Raw genomic sequence first — 15,257 nt, 5'->3', positions numbered from 1 at the left:
CAGAAGTATCCTGAGGAGGTGAAGGTCATGGGAGCCAAAATTCTGTTACCTCCGCATTCTTGTGATATCATGTATTTGGCAAGGAGAATGGAATTCAGAGCAGTACAAAGCAGAATTCAAATCATGTTTGCATTAAGCACCTGTGAGGTGCTAAGTGGGACTCAAGTTTGGAATCAGAAGGTAAATTAGAATATGTCTCTTCCTCAAAGTTTCACCTAGAGAGGGAGACTGGCTTCTTTTCAAATAATTGCAATACAGTGAGCAACATGCAACAGGGGCAACCAACGTTAACAACATTGCGGTTTTATTTTCATAGGGTATTTTTGTCTCTTCGGCTTCATAGGTTGGCATATATTTATGACCATCAGATTTTGTTTTTCAGCAAGGCATTAGTTAAAATTTGTGCAAGATGGGATAAAGTCTAAGGGCTCCCCATCCTCCATCATCCCCTTGTCCTCACCTCTGGCACTGTGACCTCCAAGCCTGATTTTAACTTTGGCCATCTAGTTCAAAATATTCACCATTTCAATCACAGCACTGAAATGGGATTTAAAGACAGAAAAACAGATTTTGAAAGCAACGTCTGAAGCTAATTAGTGCCCTTTGTAGCCTCCATGGCGCATTCTCCATTCACCACACCCAGTCATTCTTTCTCCTTTGTCATTCTTCCTCAGTTGTGCACCTGGTAAAGGAATAAGGAACAGTGTACATTTTATTCAGTCTGGAAACTTTCTTCATCCACAATTCTACAGTGAAGCCATTCAATAAAAGTTTAGTAAAGAGAAAGAGAGAAATCGAGAAAGCTACGTCCTTGGTTGCAGGGATTTTAAGTGGGTAGACAGGAAATGGCATTTGCTAACTACGTTTTTGTTTTCTGTTTTGTTTTGTTTTCATGAAGAGGAACAAAGTGAGTGGCTAACTGGTGAGAACAAGTGTGAGCCTCAGAAGATTAGGGAAGAGAAATGCAGTTGAAGAAAACTTTTTGCAATTTTTATACTGAAATGCCCCCACGAGATACAGAACTTGTGAAAGGTGAGTAAGGCCATTGCACACATTCAGGAAAACCTGGCATTTGAAGCAGACATGGAGAGCACACAGTGCTATGTCTCTCCTTTGGTGGCATCCTTGCACCATTCACTGCTGCTTGCTCTCTGGTTTGGGTCCTCTAGAAGCAACGAGTGGTCCCGAAGCTCAAGAGAAGGAATGATGACCAGAAGCACTGGCTCTAATAACCCTCAGACTAGGTAAGTAAGCAGATCCATAGTCACCAGGCATTTGCTATCATTCATGGGTGGCGGTGGTGAGGGAAACCCCAAGCATCAGTGGAAAGTGGATTCCTTTACACTAACAGCCTGTGGATCCCCCACCCTATTCTGGAGCTTCGACCTCAGCTTCTCCCATCTGGACAGCTATGGAATGTCCTCTGTGTGGTAGTCAAGATCCAAAGGTAGGTAGGCTCCCCAAAGATGTCCCTGTCCTAATCCTGGAAGCGATGACATGCAAGAGGCTATATGGTGAGTTGGCATTTAGGTTGCTAATCAGCTGATCTACCAACAGGGAACTTATCCCAGTGGGCCTACTGTGCTCAGAAGGACCCACAAAAGCAGGAGGGAAGGCAGAGACAGTCAGAGGAGATGTGAGGAGAGAAGCATGCTCAGAGTGGTGCCCGGGAGAAGGACTTCCCCCACCATCGCTGACTTTGAAGATGGAGGAAAGGGCAGGAGTCAAGCAAAAGCTGGGAAAGGCAGGGAAACCCTCTCTTTGGAATCTCCAGAAAAGAACACAGTGCTGTCCACATTTTGATTTTAGCTCAGCGAGAGTGGTGCCAGGCTTCTAACCTACAGAATTGTGAGGTAACACATTTGTGTTGTTTTCAGCTGCTACATTTGAGGTAATTTGTCACAGCATCCATGCATAATAGAAGAGCTGTGAGATTGAGTCAATCCCCAAGGTGTGCTGGCTGCGTGGGTAAGCGGCCCTCTGCTTGGATCTTTCTAAACGCAGTAGGATCCAGTGACAGACTCTCCGGGATGTCACAGAGAAAAGGTCACTGTAACTTCCTCCCCCTAGAGCCCCAAATTGTTCCATTAGAGACAAATTTCCAAGTCCTAGTCTATTGCAGAGGTTAAAAACGGAGATCCTAAGGGCTGAATTCAGCAGTCAGACTCTTATGTACATAGAAGTCTTTTGGAAAATTTGAATTAATTGCAAGTATTTAAAGATTCCACTTAGGCGTCAGGATTTCCGAAATTTTTTGGAAAAAATATCTGAAAATGTTGCCAGATTTGCATCCCTGGGGAGAGGGGGGTGGAGTAGTAGCTGACCTTTTATTTATTTTTTATTTTTTTAAGATTTTATTTAGTAATTCATGAGACACAGAGAAAGAGACAGAGACACAGGCAGAGGGAGAAGCAGGCTCCCTGGAGTGAGCCCAATGCAGGACTCGATCCGAGGACCCCAAGATCACAACCTGAGCAGAAGGCAGACCCTCAAACGCTGAGTGTTCCAGTGGCTGACCTTTTAGACCGAGCATGCTCACTCTGGTTGTCTCCACTGCCACCACTCTACTGTCTCACACTCTTTCCATGTGACCCTATTATGTGGTCTTTCTGGCATTGAGTGTATGACCCCCTGTACACTGCTTGTATATGACACACATTTCTGAACCAGCTTAATTAGGCAAAGGCATTAAGGGGAATCTAACCAGCTTAATACTTTCCTCATGTGTGATAGCACAGACTGCTTTCTTCATTTCAGAAGAAAAATTAAAAATCTCAGAGATGAAATCATTTTGGCTCATCCCTCCATTTTTTCCAAATTTTTAGTGCGAACAGTACCAAAAACTACTGGCATCGGTGCTTGTGGGGAATTTCCAAGCCTACACAGAGCTGATTTTGATCAGCTAAACCTTTGTCCCCTTAAGGTCTTATCTAAAGTGGACTTCAGCAGAGGAGAGAATTTTCAAAGGGATATAAATCAAGCTAGAGCACTTTCAAGATGGTAGTTTCAAGCAAAATGTCAAACGGTCCACTAGCATTTTCATGTATGCAGGGCCAAAGTTTGGAGAAATCCCTGTGCACTTTTATTAGATTAACAACATGTAGGCTCTGACATCAGCTGCAACCTGATCTGGTATTGCAAAATGCATTTCGGAATCCTAATGCGTTAATTGTTATGTTTGGCTTTATTACCAACATATCTTTTTACTCATATCTGAATGCCGATGGTTATGGGCCAAAATTTTTGGAAAAGTGATACCTTACAAGCTCACACTTGAAATGGCTCTGAACAGTGATGGAAGGTCACAGATTGGGAACAAGAGAAAAGAGTCGGCTCACAAAAGGGTTAGTGTCCTGAGCGGCTTGACAGGAATGCACCTTTTCCGTCACAGGCTCTGGTCTTCGGCACACAATGTAGTGAATAATCAGCTATAGATGGGCAGGGAGAGGCCCGGCTGGGCTCCTGACACGGCCTCTGTGGGTGTGATGGATGTGGAGAAATCCAACCCTTCCCAGGGGGGTCAGGTGGCACCATCAAGACAAAGAGTGCAAACAATTTGGTTCTGGAAAAGAACTTCCTTTTTTTTTTTTTTTTTTACTATTTGTGCCAAAACGTTATCCAGCCATTCTCTATTAAATTGGAAATCTATGCAAAGAAGGAAAAATGAAACCAAAGTGAAACCCCAAACAGAAATATTCCCTGGATAAAATATATTTAAATTGTGCAAAATTTTAAAGAGAAAGAAAGAAGGGAGAAAAATATAAATAGATAGATATTTTAGAAAGGGCATTTTCTTCCAAGGCTGAGTCAAAAACATCTGCTATCTAGATTAGAGAGAGAAACTACCTACATTTCTGAAAAAAAAAAAAAAAATCCCTCAAATCTCTCCTTTGGAACCTGTAGATAAAAACAAAGGAGGGGAGATGAGCCTCCCTCTGACCCCAGGGCTGACTGGGGGCTAGGGCTGAGCAGACAGAGGGGGGAAGGAAAAAAAAAAACACCCAGAGAGCATCAGGCCTGCTGTCCCAACTGGAAACATCTCCCAGAACATTTCTCCAGCCTTTGTCTCCTGGCCTTTTCAGAACTCTGAGCAGTGATTCTAATTGGATCTGGGTTTATATGAGCTTTTCATAAAATACACACTACTCCCCTGTCCTCCCCTCTCTCCCAACCTAGGCCCCAAGAAGTTTTGAGAAATATCTATAAATTTTCTTAATTGCCAGACGGTTTTTCCACTTCTAGGCAACTGGCTTTCCTTAGCGCTAATGTCAGAATCTGACCTATGACACTGGGGGCTCGTCTCTGATGACTACCAAATGTTAAAGGGGCCTTCCATTTTCCTTGCTTTTTTCTGCACCATGAGGCTGGGCATCAGATGCCTGGCCTTGGAGCAGGTTGGCTTTTTACCCCTGGACTAAGGGTGGGGGGGATGTGCCAGTTCAGAAGGGAGCCCAGGGAAGGGACCACAGTGTGCACCTGCTGGGTGCCAGGCGAGGTGCTGAGTTTGCCTCGCTTTGTGCCCACCGATGCTTGAGAAGTCCGTTTTGTCAACCTTGTTTAGACAAATAAGAAACTCAGGGAAATGAACAGCTTGATAATGTTGACCCAGCAAGTGGCAACGCTGGCACCAAGGCTACCTGCCCCTGAACCTTAAGACAGCTACAAAGCCTTGGGACGTGGAAGACTTCCCCTCAGTCTTAACCCCAATAAAACTCCTCCAAAGACACTTTGCCGTGTGTTCTCTTGAACCTCTTATCACTTGCATTACCCCTAGTTTCAGAGCATTCCCACTCAGAGAATTGCTGACAGTGAGAGCTCTGCAGAAATAATGATCAACGTGCCTCAGCTCAAAATTCATCTCCACTTTCTAACCCAGAGAACATCTCGGAGGCAGGCTCTCGTGCTAGAAGGCAAGGGTTACCATATGATTTAGGTGACTTGGGTCACCCTCCCGGCCCCAGTCCGCCCACAGCCACCAAGTGGTTCACATAGCTGAAAACATGTAGCTCTTTTTAAATAGGTAAAATTTGGATGGTGCTAGGTTAATGGAAAACTATGAGAGTCAGGGTTGTTTCTGGGGCACCAGTTCAGTGGGCATGAGGACAGTCAGTGCAGTCCGAAGACCTGAGACCAAGCAACGAGAGGGAGGAAGGAATTCTCAGGCAACCACCTATTCTTTCCCTGCTTCTCCCAGCAAACTTTTGCCTGATTTCAGACCTTCTAGATCGTACTGTGCATTTTTATTCCAGATATCCTATTTTGTGTGTTTACACAGAAAGACAGGGCACAACCTGGAAAGGTCATGGGCTAAGGGATTAGGATGCCTGTTTCAAATTACTGTACCACATGGAAGTACTGTGTGACCTTGAGCTAATTACCTAACCTCTCTGAGATCTTCTTTGTAAAACCAGTGGCTCTAAGCCCTTGTTGAGACGATGTAAGTGATACGGTGCCTGGCGTATAGCAGGCATCTAAAAAAGTACTTTTCCTCCTCACTCTTCTCCTCCTTTGCTTTCTCAGGAATGCCCTGATCCTAAGGGGTGTCTCTCCTTTTTTGCAAGCTTCAGATATTTGAAGGATTCCTTAATTCTGCAGTGGTGTTGAAGACTGAAATCCTGGGGGATCCCTGGGTGGCGCAGCGGTTTGGCGCCTGCCTTTGGCCCAGGGCGCGATCCTGGAGACCCGGGATCGAGTCCCACGTCGGGCTCCCGGTGTATGGAGCCTGCTTCTCCCTCTGCCTGTGTCTCTGCCTCTCTCTCTCTCTCTGTATGACTATCATAAATAAATAATAAAAAAAAAATTAAAAAAAAAAAGACTGAAATCCTGCATGCCACTCATGATTTGTGTAATCCTGAAGATGTTGATTAACTTCTCTGGGTATTCATTCATTCATTCATTCATTCATTCATTCATTCTTACCAGCTACAACTTGTTAGTAATTAACTGAGATGTGGTTGCTTTCTAACCAAATAGCCATTTAGTACTTCCTTCTCTATAAATAGGAGCTACATTTTGACTTCCAATAACTAGCAGAGATCTCTCCATTTCAAGGAAGACCCATGTCCAATGGACATGACTGACTTAAGATCACAGTAAGATCCCGTTCTCATTCACCAGTGAGTGCTCTAGGGTAAGCATAAAAAACACTTCTGGACAAAGAGACAGGAAAGAAGTCTGAGAGCCTCAGGAGGAGAGAGGTGTTTGTCCGTTGCTTCCCACTTGGGCTACTGGTGGTGGACACGATGTCTGCAGAATTGGCAGCCGTCTCAAACCCATGAGGTGACAGTCACAAGTATGAAGCCAGTGTGCCGAAGATGGTGGGAGGGATGGCTCAAAGGAGCTTGAAGGTAGTTTTAGGAACATTCTGGAATTGCTGAATGAGTGCTTGGTCCTCATCTCTCTATTTTAATACTGAAAAAAGGAGGAAGGAAGAAAGTAGTTAATTCTGCTGGGGGTGCTGGGTAGCAGTGCTGAGTGGGGAGGAAGGAAGGGTATGGAAAGGCTTCAAAGAGGAGGTGGCCCTCCATGGACACTCACCTTAATGGAAAAGACTTCTTGGAAGAAAATGTGTGGTGCACAGTTCTTTAGCAAGTTTTCCAAGATGAAAAAAGTAAAGAAAAAAAAAAAGGATGGTAGTTGGATGGTATCTACATTGGCCCCATGCTGCCCTGGGAAAACTGCAAGGTCCCATGCAGTTGGGACTTTAGGGACCTGGGGAAATGATTAGAGTTGTTTGTTCTGCCCAAGTACTTGAAATCTCACGAATAAAAGGTTTTCTATGAATACAAAATACGGCAATTGTCTACATTAGACCAGAGGAACATTACATTCAAAGGGAAGGGGAAAAATCTAAACATATTTATTTAGCATATGAAAGTGGGTGTTCGTGCCAAAAACAATTCAGTAGGGTAGAAACCTACTTGGGCAGTGTCTGTACTCACAGAGCAGATGTGACACAGAGATTTGGTGGCCATGATTCATGCCAACCACATCAGCCCCCCTGACTTGTTCAATGGCTTGAGGCCCAGTGGTATAGTTTTTAGCATTCCACTTGTTCTATAGGATTTTGCCATATAATTTCAGCAATTTAGTACTTCGACTCGGCTAAATTCTGGCCAACACCATGAAATATTAAGAGGTAAAATAAATAAAGCTTTTGCTGGCTTTTAGATTCAATATAAAATTTTAACATGATCCATTTTTAATTACTTGAAGAATTTAATTACCTAGTGAAGATTCTGTTTCTGGTAGATGAGGACTTGAAGTTAAGACTTTTTCATCCTTCTAAAAAGCATATACAATTTATATGCTTATCTTACTTGAGGCCCTGATAAAATAGACCCCAAATGATTTAGAACTGATTCCTCAGAAAATAATTTAAAGCCATTAACCTCACAGCCACATGTTTTTATGTTATCAAGTAATTTCAGCCAGTTTTAAAACTGATAATATTTCACAACTATTTTTTCATACATGCACCTCAATTAGTTTTTAGGGTTTTAATGATGCCAAATACATTTTTTTTCTCAGTGGCTATAAAACAAAGACAAAAACACTAACTCTTGACTAGCCAAGCTGACCTCCTTTCTGTTCCAGGAATAAGCCAAGTTCTTTTATTCCTGAGGTCTGTGCACATATTGTTTCTCTCCCTTCCTTCCGTCCTTCAGTTTTTCCTTCCTTTCTTCCCCTCCCCCCGCGCCCCGGTCCTTCCCTCCCCTGTCCTATCCTTCCCTTCCCTCCCCTCCTCCTTCTTTCCCTTCCTCCTTCTTTCCATCTTTCTTCAGATATTCTTCTCATAAATATTTGTTCGGGTGGGTCCTTTTGATCTTCCATATCTCACTCATGTCAAATGTTAGATGTTTCCATTTCAGCAAATGAGACCACTGCTCCTCCCGTCATGCAGACCCCGAACCCAGGAGGTTCTTGACCTATTTCCCTTGTTCTTCAGTATCCAAGGCATTAGCTTGTCCTACAGTTCTTCCTCTCAGTTTTACCTGGACCATGTCATATCATGTCCACTGCAAATTCTGGGGTAGACCACCTTCTTCTTCTAGCTTCTTCCTGTGGCCACCTAGCCTGCTATAACTAATACAGAAACTGTGTGGTGAATGGAAATACAACCTTGAAATAGATGATGTTGACTTGGCCAAAAAATAGTTGGAGGAGAAGTAAATGAAGCAGGCTGGACAGGTGGAGGCCCAGCTTAGGCAGTAACAAAACTTTTGGTAAAATTGTTGCTTGTGATAACTTAGAAGGCAGACCACAGCCTTCTGAGCCTATGGAAAACAACATTTTGGAAAGCGTGTTATGGTATTGTTACCTCCTGTTACAGTTGCTGTTCACACAAAGATTAGAAAAGAGAGAGGTGAACTGAGGAAAGAATTGGCGGATTTGCAATTAGCAGTTAAAGGTCTTGCAGGCTTAGAGACCTTTCGCTTTTGGACTCTACAAAGAGCAGGAAATAAGACCAAAAGGCCCTCCTACAACAGAAGCTCAGTGAGGATGAAAGACTTGCAATGAAAATTATGTTAAGGGTGTTACTGTCCATGTAAGCCAAGTCTTTTCAGAAGGCCTTACAGGAGATTGAGAGAGGAGGCTGGCAGATAAAAAGAATCATGTTGAGGAAAGTGTCTATCTGCACGACAGCAGATAACTTGGAAATCATATTGCCAAAAAACTCAGGAGCCCTGGTGAAGCCAAAGAACAGTCTTGGGCCTCTAAACTTGTAGCAGTAGGAAGCTACTGAAAATGTTACCGTTCTCCAGGAGATTAGTCTCTGCTTCCTGCAGTTCAGAAGCAGCCATGGAGAGAGGTTTACAAGGTAGAACTTGGAGTGGAGAGACAAACCGACAAGAGAGCTCCTTCCAAGGGCAGAATCACTGTCAGAACATGGTATCTGCTTTTCTAATGTCCATCCAGCAAGATCCCATCGTTGGTATGGACCAGCATGGCTGTGTGCTTCCGAGGTTTTCCTGTTCTGACTTTGTGTAATGGTTGTCCTGCCTCTGCCCTACCGTTGCATTTTATGACAGTGTGCTTAGTTGGGGGAGCTAATGTTTTGGCATCTAGTTTATAGAATAAGGAACCAAGACTAGATCTGTTGGAGAGAATTACACATCACCCAGAGATCACGGATGTTGAGTTGCATGCAGTGAATGAGTGGGGCATTTGGATATCTCCATTAGAGAAAGGGTAAATTTGTTCTTTGTATGGGAAGAAAGGAGCAGTTGGATTTTTGTTGGTTGGAAAGGCTGAGTGTGGTAGAGAAACACTAGCTGTTTCCCTACTTCAGCCAGCTCTTTCAGTCTTAGGACCTTTGCACCTGCTGCTGTTCCCCCTGACTTGGATGATTTTTTTTCATTTCTCTTAATCTCTCTCTTCCTTAAAGACTTTATTTCTTTAATAGAGAGAGCAAGAGAGTACAAGCAGGGGGAGCAGCAGAGAGAAAGGGAGAAGCAGGCTCTCTCCTGAGCAGGGAGCCTGATATGGGGCTCCATCCCAGGATCCTGGAATCATGACCAGAGCTGAAGGCAGATGCTTAACCAGCTGAGCCATTCAGGCATCCCTCCTAATATATCTCTTAATATTGTCATATTAAGGCTGTCTCTGTCTTATATTCAGAGCTCAGCTAAAAAGCTGGCTCTTCCATGATGCTTTTCCTTACCACCAGAGCTAAGTGGCCCCCACCCAGGAACTTTCCAATCCATTATTCTAGTTTATTTTCTTAGTAGCAATTATTATTATCTAAAACTCTTTATTCTGGGATCCCTGGGTGGCGCAGCGGTTTGGCGCCTGCCTTTGGCCCAGGGCCCGATCCTGGAGACCCGGGATCGAATCCCACGTCGGGCTCCCGGTGCATGGGGCCTGCTTCTTCCTCCGCCTGTGTCTCTGCTTCTCTCTCTCTCTCTGTGACTGTCATGAATAAATAAAAATTAAAAAAATAAATAAATAAATAAAACTCTTTATTCTATTTCTTTGTTTATTACATATTTTCTTTAACCAGAAAGCCAGATCTTGTCTGAATTCAATGTCTCTTCACCGCTGAATTCCTAGAGTTTAGCACAGTGACCTGCATCAAGAAGGCACTCACTGGCTGAATGAATGGATGAGGCCAAATCGTGTAAGAAACAGATCCTTTCTCGACCACCTGTAAGGCAGTTTTCCCAATCAAATATCCAAGATTATATAATTCTTTTCATTATATCTGATTCTGTGTTATCTGCATAAACCTTGACTTGAGCAATGTTTGCAATATTCCACAGAGTAACTGTCAGAAGTTTTTTAGTTGACCCAGGTTTGGGGACATCTAATAGACATAGCATTGAGAGGCTATTTCTGCTTTTTTTCATTTTAAAATTCCCCAAATTGCCTATTCAGTAGTTGAGAGTTCAGCAAGTGATCTAGAGTCCATTGGGTAGCTTAAGAAAACAAAAATAAAATATCTTTGTCTAAAAACTTTTTGCCCATCCTTTTATTGTTAATTTATAAATCATTTTGTTTTCAATGCATCTTTTATAAGAATAAACAAACATACTGTTGAAGTGTGTTGGTTGAGCCACTCTGATATTTTTGTTTATTTATTTTTAATGGGGTGTTTAATCTATTTACATTCATTTTTTAAAAGAGATGCCTGTCACGTCACTTCACTCTTTTGTTTCTTTCCCCTGTTTTATGTGCTTTGCTAAATTTCCTTTTCTAAAATTCCGTGTGTTTATTCTATTACCTATTACCTTTTACCAAAAGATATACTATAATATGTTAATGATCAAAATTATAAAGAGCATTTGCTCTTTATTCTTTTGGGTATACACCCAGCAGTGGGATTACCGAAACATATGGCAGTTTTCCACAGTAGTGGAGTCATTTCACATTCCTACCAGAAATGTATAAAGATTATAGTTTCTCCACAACTTGCCAACACTTGTTATTTCCATGTCTTTTTTTTTTAATTCTAGCTATCATTGTGAAGTAGTGGATGTGAAGTAGTACATCATTGTGGTTTTAATTTGCATTTCTTTAATAACTAATGATGTTGAGAATCTTTTCATGTGCTCCTTGGCCTTTTGTATATCTTTTTTTAAAGACACATGTGTTCAAGCTCTTTGCCTGTTTTTAAAATTGGGTTGTGTTTGGTTGTTGAATCATAGTTCTTTATATATTCTAGACACAAGACACTTGTACCTGGATTTGCAAATATTTTCTCCATTCTGTAAATTCTCTTTTAAATTTTTTGATGCTATCATTTGTAGCACAAATTTTTAAATTTTAATTAAGTTCAGCTTATCCATTTTTTTTCTTCTGTTGCTTGTGCTTTTGGTATCACATCTGAGATTCCATTTCTGAATCCAAGATCATGAAGATTTATCCCTATGTATTCTAAGAGTTTGAAAACAGATGCTCAAACAAATCCCATATACACGCATCTTCATAGCAACACTACTCACAATAGCCAAAATATGGAAACAGCCCAAATGTCCAGCAATGCACAAATGGATGAACAAAATGGGGTATATACATTTGGTGGACTATTAGTCATAGAAAAGAATGATGTCATGATCCATGTTACAACCTGGATAAAATCATTATGTGCAAGAAGCCAAACACAAAAGGATGGTATGATTCCACTTAAGTGAAATGCCCAGAATAGGTTAAATCCATTGAAAGAATGCAGGTTGTTGGTTTCCAGGGCCTGAGTGTAAAGAGGATGGGTAGCAGCTACTTAATGGCTATGGGGTTTCCTTTTGGGGCATGCAAATGTTTTAGAACTGGGTGGTGAAGATACTAAATGTCACTGTCTTGTTCACCTTAAAATGGTGAATTTTATATTCTGTGGATGTCACCTTAAAAAAATTATAAAGATCAAAATACTATTTCTTTATTCCCTCTCTGAAAGATAATAAATTTGATATGCTTCCCCCCCCCCCCGAACTTCCTATTCTTAATTTTTACTGGTTTTATTCAGGATTTTGAATACAGATTATTAATTTTTTAACATTATCTATTCCAAGACTCAGTGTTTATATTTGCATTGTGCTTCATACTACATCAACTATAATTATCTAATTTGTATATTTTTAAGTTTCATTTTTCATTAGTATTTGAAGGAAATACTACTTCTTATTCATACTTGAATATGTTGCAATATTTCTTTGAGCAATTTTTGAAGTGTATATCTATGAAATTCTTTCTGGGAACTTGCATTCCTGAGGATGACTTTCAGTTGCTCTCACTTATATATGATTGTTTGGTTAGGCACAAAACTAGGACATGCAGGAAAATGGGAGTGGGTATACTTTTCCCTACTACTCTGGCACAAGAGAACAAAACAACTCAGTAAACATAACATATTTTTTATTTTTTGAAAAGACTTTATTTACTTCAGTCAGGGAGGGAGAGAGAGAGAGAGAGAGAGAGAATTAGCGATGGGGGAAGGAAGGTCAGAGGGAGAAGTAGACTCCTCACTGAGCCAGGAGCCTACTGTGGAGCTCGATCCCAGGACCTTGAGATTATGACCTGAGCCAAAGGCAGATGCTTCACTGACTGAGCCACCCAGGGGCCCCAACATAATATATTTTTTTAAAGATTTTATTTATTTATTTGAGAGAGAGAGAGCTGGAGGGAGGGAGAGAGAGAGAGAAAATCTGAAGCAGACTCTATGCACAGCATGGAGCCCAACACGGCTCCATCTCACAACCACAAGATCATGACTGAGCTGAAACCAAGAGTCAGCCGTACAAATGACTGAACCATCCAGGTGCCCCAAGGACATAATATTTTAATGCACTATTTAAAAAACTCAACATAAATGCAAAAATCTATGCTGTACAAAATATCAAAATTTTAAATAAAGACAAGATCTATGGTGGCTAAGATTAGGGTGAGGTGAGTCACACAAATGGAATATTGGACCCCTCCATTTTCCTGCATCACTTTTGTGACATTTGTGAATGTAGATGAGCACTTATTGTATTATTATATATATTATATTATGTTATTATAATATATAATATATAATAATAATTATTATTATTATTATTTTACACTAAAAATGTTGTTTCTCTTGATTACTAAGTTTTCTGGCTTTCCCTTAAATTTTGCCTATAAGAGTCTTAATCACCTCACTTATTCCTGGGTTTGCTTAGGATATAATTTTTTATCTTCAAAACTCCCCAAATTTTGCTCTGGAAGAACAGTTTCAAAATCTGGCTTCACATTAGAGTCTAATATTATTAGATAAAATCTAATAGCCAGGCCCTTAAATTTCTATTCTCTGTGACATTCTTCAGCTGTTTCTTGCACACATGTTTTTCTCTATTTTTGCATTCCTCTGGCAGTGCTAAGGATAGTTGAAGAGAGGGATAGGTAAGTGTATACATTCCGCACATTTCACTTAGATCCCAAAATTATTTTCTTACATTTCCTCCACCTAGATATGGATTATTTAGTTATAATATGCAAGGTAAAAATGTAATATTCTATAGTGACACTCTGGAGGCACCTGTGACCTCTCACATAAAGTCCCCTGACAGCCACGGTGTGGGCAGAGGATGGGGCTCTACTTAGTTATATTATGTATAATTAATTACTTATTCCATTTGGCAGATTCCTAGGATTTCCCGGTGGAGGAAAAGTAAGAAAACGAAGGAGATGAGGCATGGGGATGTTATGTAACTTATTCAAAGTGACACAGCCAAGTCTGCTGGGGCTTAGGGTTGAGACGGTGCTGCCTCATTCTAGGACCCACGCGTCTAATGACTTGACTCCAGACTTAGGGAGCAAGTATAATAAGCTCTTTTTTGAAAGTGTGGGAATTGAGGCCCAGAAACAATAAGATAAGTTGTGAAATGGGTACTTGAACTTTTGTCTGACTTCAGCAATGCTACATGAAGCAAATTCTAGCTGCCCAAAATTAACTAGACATAGCTTCAGAGATTATATTATTTCAAAGCATAGTCTGTCATTTTACAGATAATCTGCAATCACTGAAATCACTTACCTGAAACAATCAGGAGCTGGTTCTGTGCAGCAAGCCAACTTTACATATCAAAAGGAAGCTATTGTTTGAAACACCATTTCTATTAAAAACAAAACAAAACAAAACAGAAAAACAAACCTAAACCACCATGAGATCTAACCCTTGATGGCAGCACAGCTCTTCATAGTAAATTCAAGTGTCTCATTGTTTCTCTGCAACAAGAAGACAACTCAGGAAAAGATTCTCCAGACACTGAGACCATTGTAGGGGGCTATGGGGTCCAGAGGTTTTCATGAGAGTGAAAATGCCCTTTAAGATCAAAGCAAATTGTCTTCCGAGCGGCGACCAGTGGGCCATCCTCTGAAAAGTGACCCACTGTTCAGCACAGCTCTTTCCAAGACACTGAATTGGAGCCAGCTGGTGCCTGAACATACCTTGTATGTCACCTTCTGATCTCTGTTTGAAGGCCAACTGTATGTGATTAAGGGTAAGAGACACAGAGTTTGTGTTAAGCTCAGGATGTAACTTGTTGAATGAATAGCAATTGACTTGAAAATTGAACGAATGGATTGAGTTTCTTCTCTCTCTCTTTCCCTCCTCTCTCTCTCTTTTCTCTCTCTCTTTTTAATAGAGAAAGATTAAATCCCTTGGACCCAGTCAGATCAGTGCTTGCTGTTTTTGAGAAAGAGATTCTTGAGAGAGGGCTGTGAATTGCAATTTGAGTAGGAAGAAATTTTTATCCAAACATGTGCATCATCTAATGGCAAAAAATGGCTCCAAGTGAAGGTATGTTTTGGCCTTTTAGCATTTCCCTTATGGTGGCCAAATTAGTCCCCACCCTGCCCATTCCAAGCTCTTGCTGGTTCTTAAAACCTATCCACACATTTGAATCGCCTTGAAAATTGAAAGAAAGAAGGAAAGCAAGCAAGCAAATGAAAGAAAGAAAGAGAGAAAGAAAGAAAGAAAGAAAGAAAGAGAAAGAAAAAAACCAATGCCATTGGTTCTGCCCAACACATTCTAATTTAATTGATATGGGGTGTGGTGTGAGAATAGGGATTTTTAAAGGTCCTCAAAGCAATTCTAACACACAGCAAAGTTTGAGAACCACTGGGAACTACTTTAAGCTCCTTCCCTCTAAAGAGGCACCAGCTGGAGGCATGCTTTACACCAATATGTTTGCTGAACATAAACATTGCAGTGCAAACTCTTGCACCAAAGAATCCTGAGCTGCTTGTGGACAATCTTCGGAAAAGTTAGAATTTGTAAACTGATAATACATATA

The 15,257-nt window shown here is 41.1% G+C and overlaps 1 long non-coding RNA gene across 4 annotated transcripts in view; it reads left to right on the top strand.

The window, feature by feature from the left end:
* Nucleotides 1-14,720, top strand: part of LOC121485210 — a 31,313-nt gene extending 16,593 nt beyond the window's left edge. Inside the window, exons 3-7 of one of the 4 annotated variants that reach the window (XR_005986235.1) lie at nucleotides 899-1,032; nucleotides 1,170-1,244; nucleotides 1,352-1,447; nucleotides 1,558-1,853; nucleotides 5,521-5,719. This is a non-coding gene — a long non-coding RNA (uncharacterized LOC121485210). Of the gene's footprint in view, nucleotides 1-898; nucleotides 1,033-1,169; nucleotides 1,245-1,351; nucleotides 1,448-1,557; nucleotides 2,308-5,520; nucleotides 5,720-14,606 lie in introns of those variants that run through there. The other 3 variants (XR_005986234.1, XR_005986237.1, XR_005986236.1) reach the window with 3 other exon arrangements.
* Nucleotides 14,721-15,257: the final 537 nt, after the last annotated feature.

This window comes from Vulpes lagopus, chromosome 2 (assembly GCF_018345385.1).
Source record: "Vulpes lagopus strain Blue_001 chromosome 2, ASM1834538v1, whole genome shotgun sequence".
Classification (NCBI taxonomy): domain Eukaryota; kingdom Metazoa; phylum Chordata; class Mammalia; order Carnivora; family Canidae; genus Vulpes; species Vulpes lagopus.
Note: the sequence above shows the minus strand (reverse complement) of the source record. Positions and strands in the feature narration are given on the sequence as shown.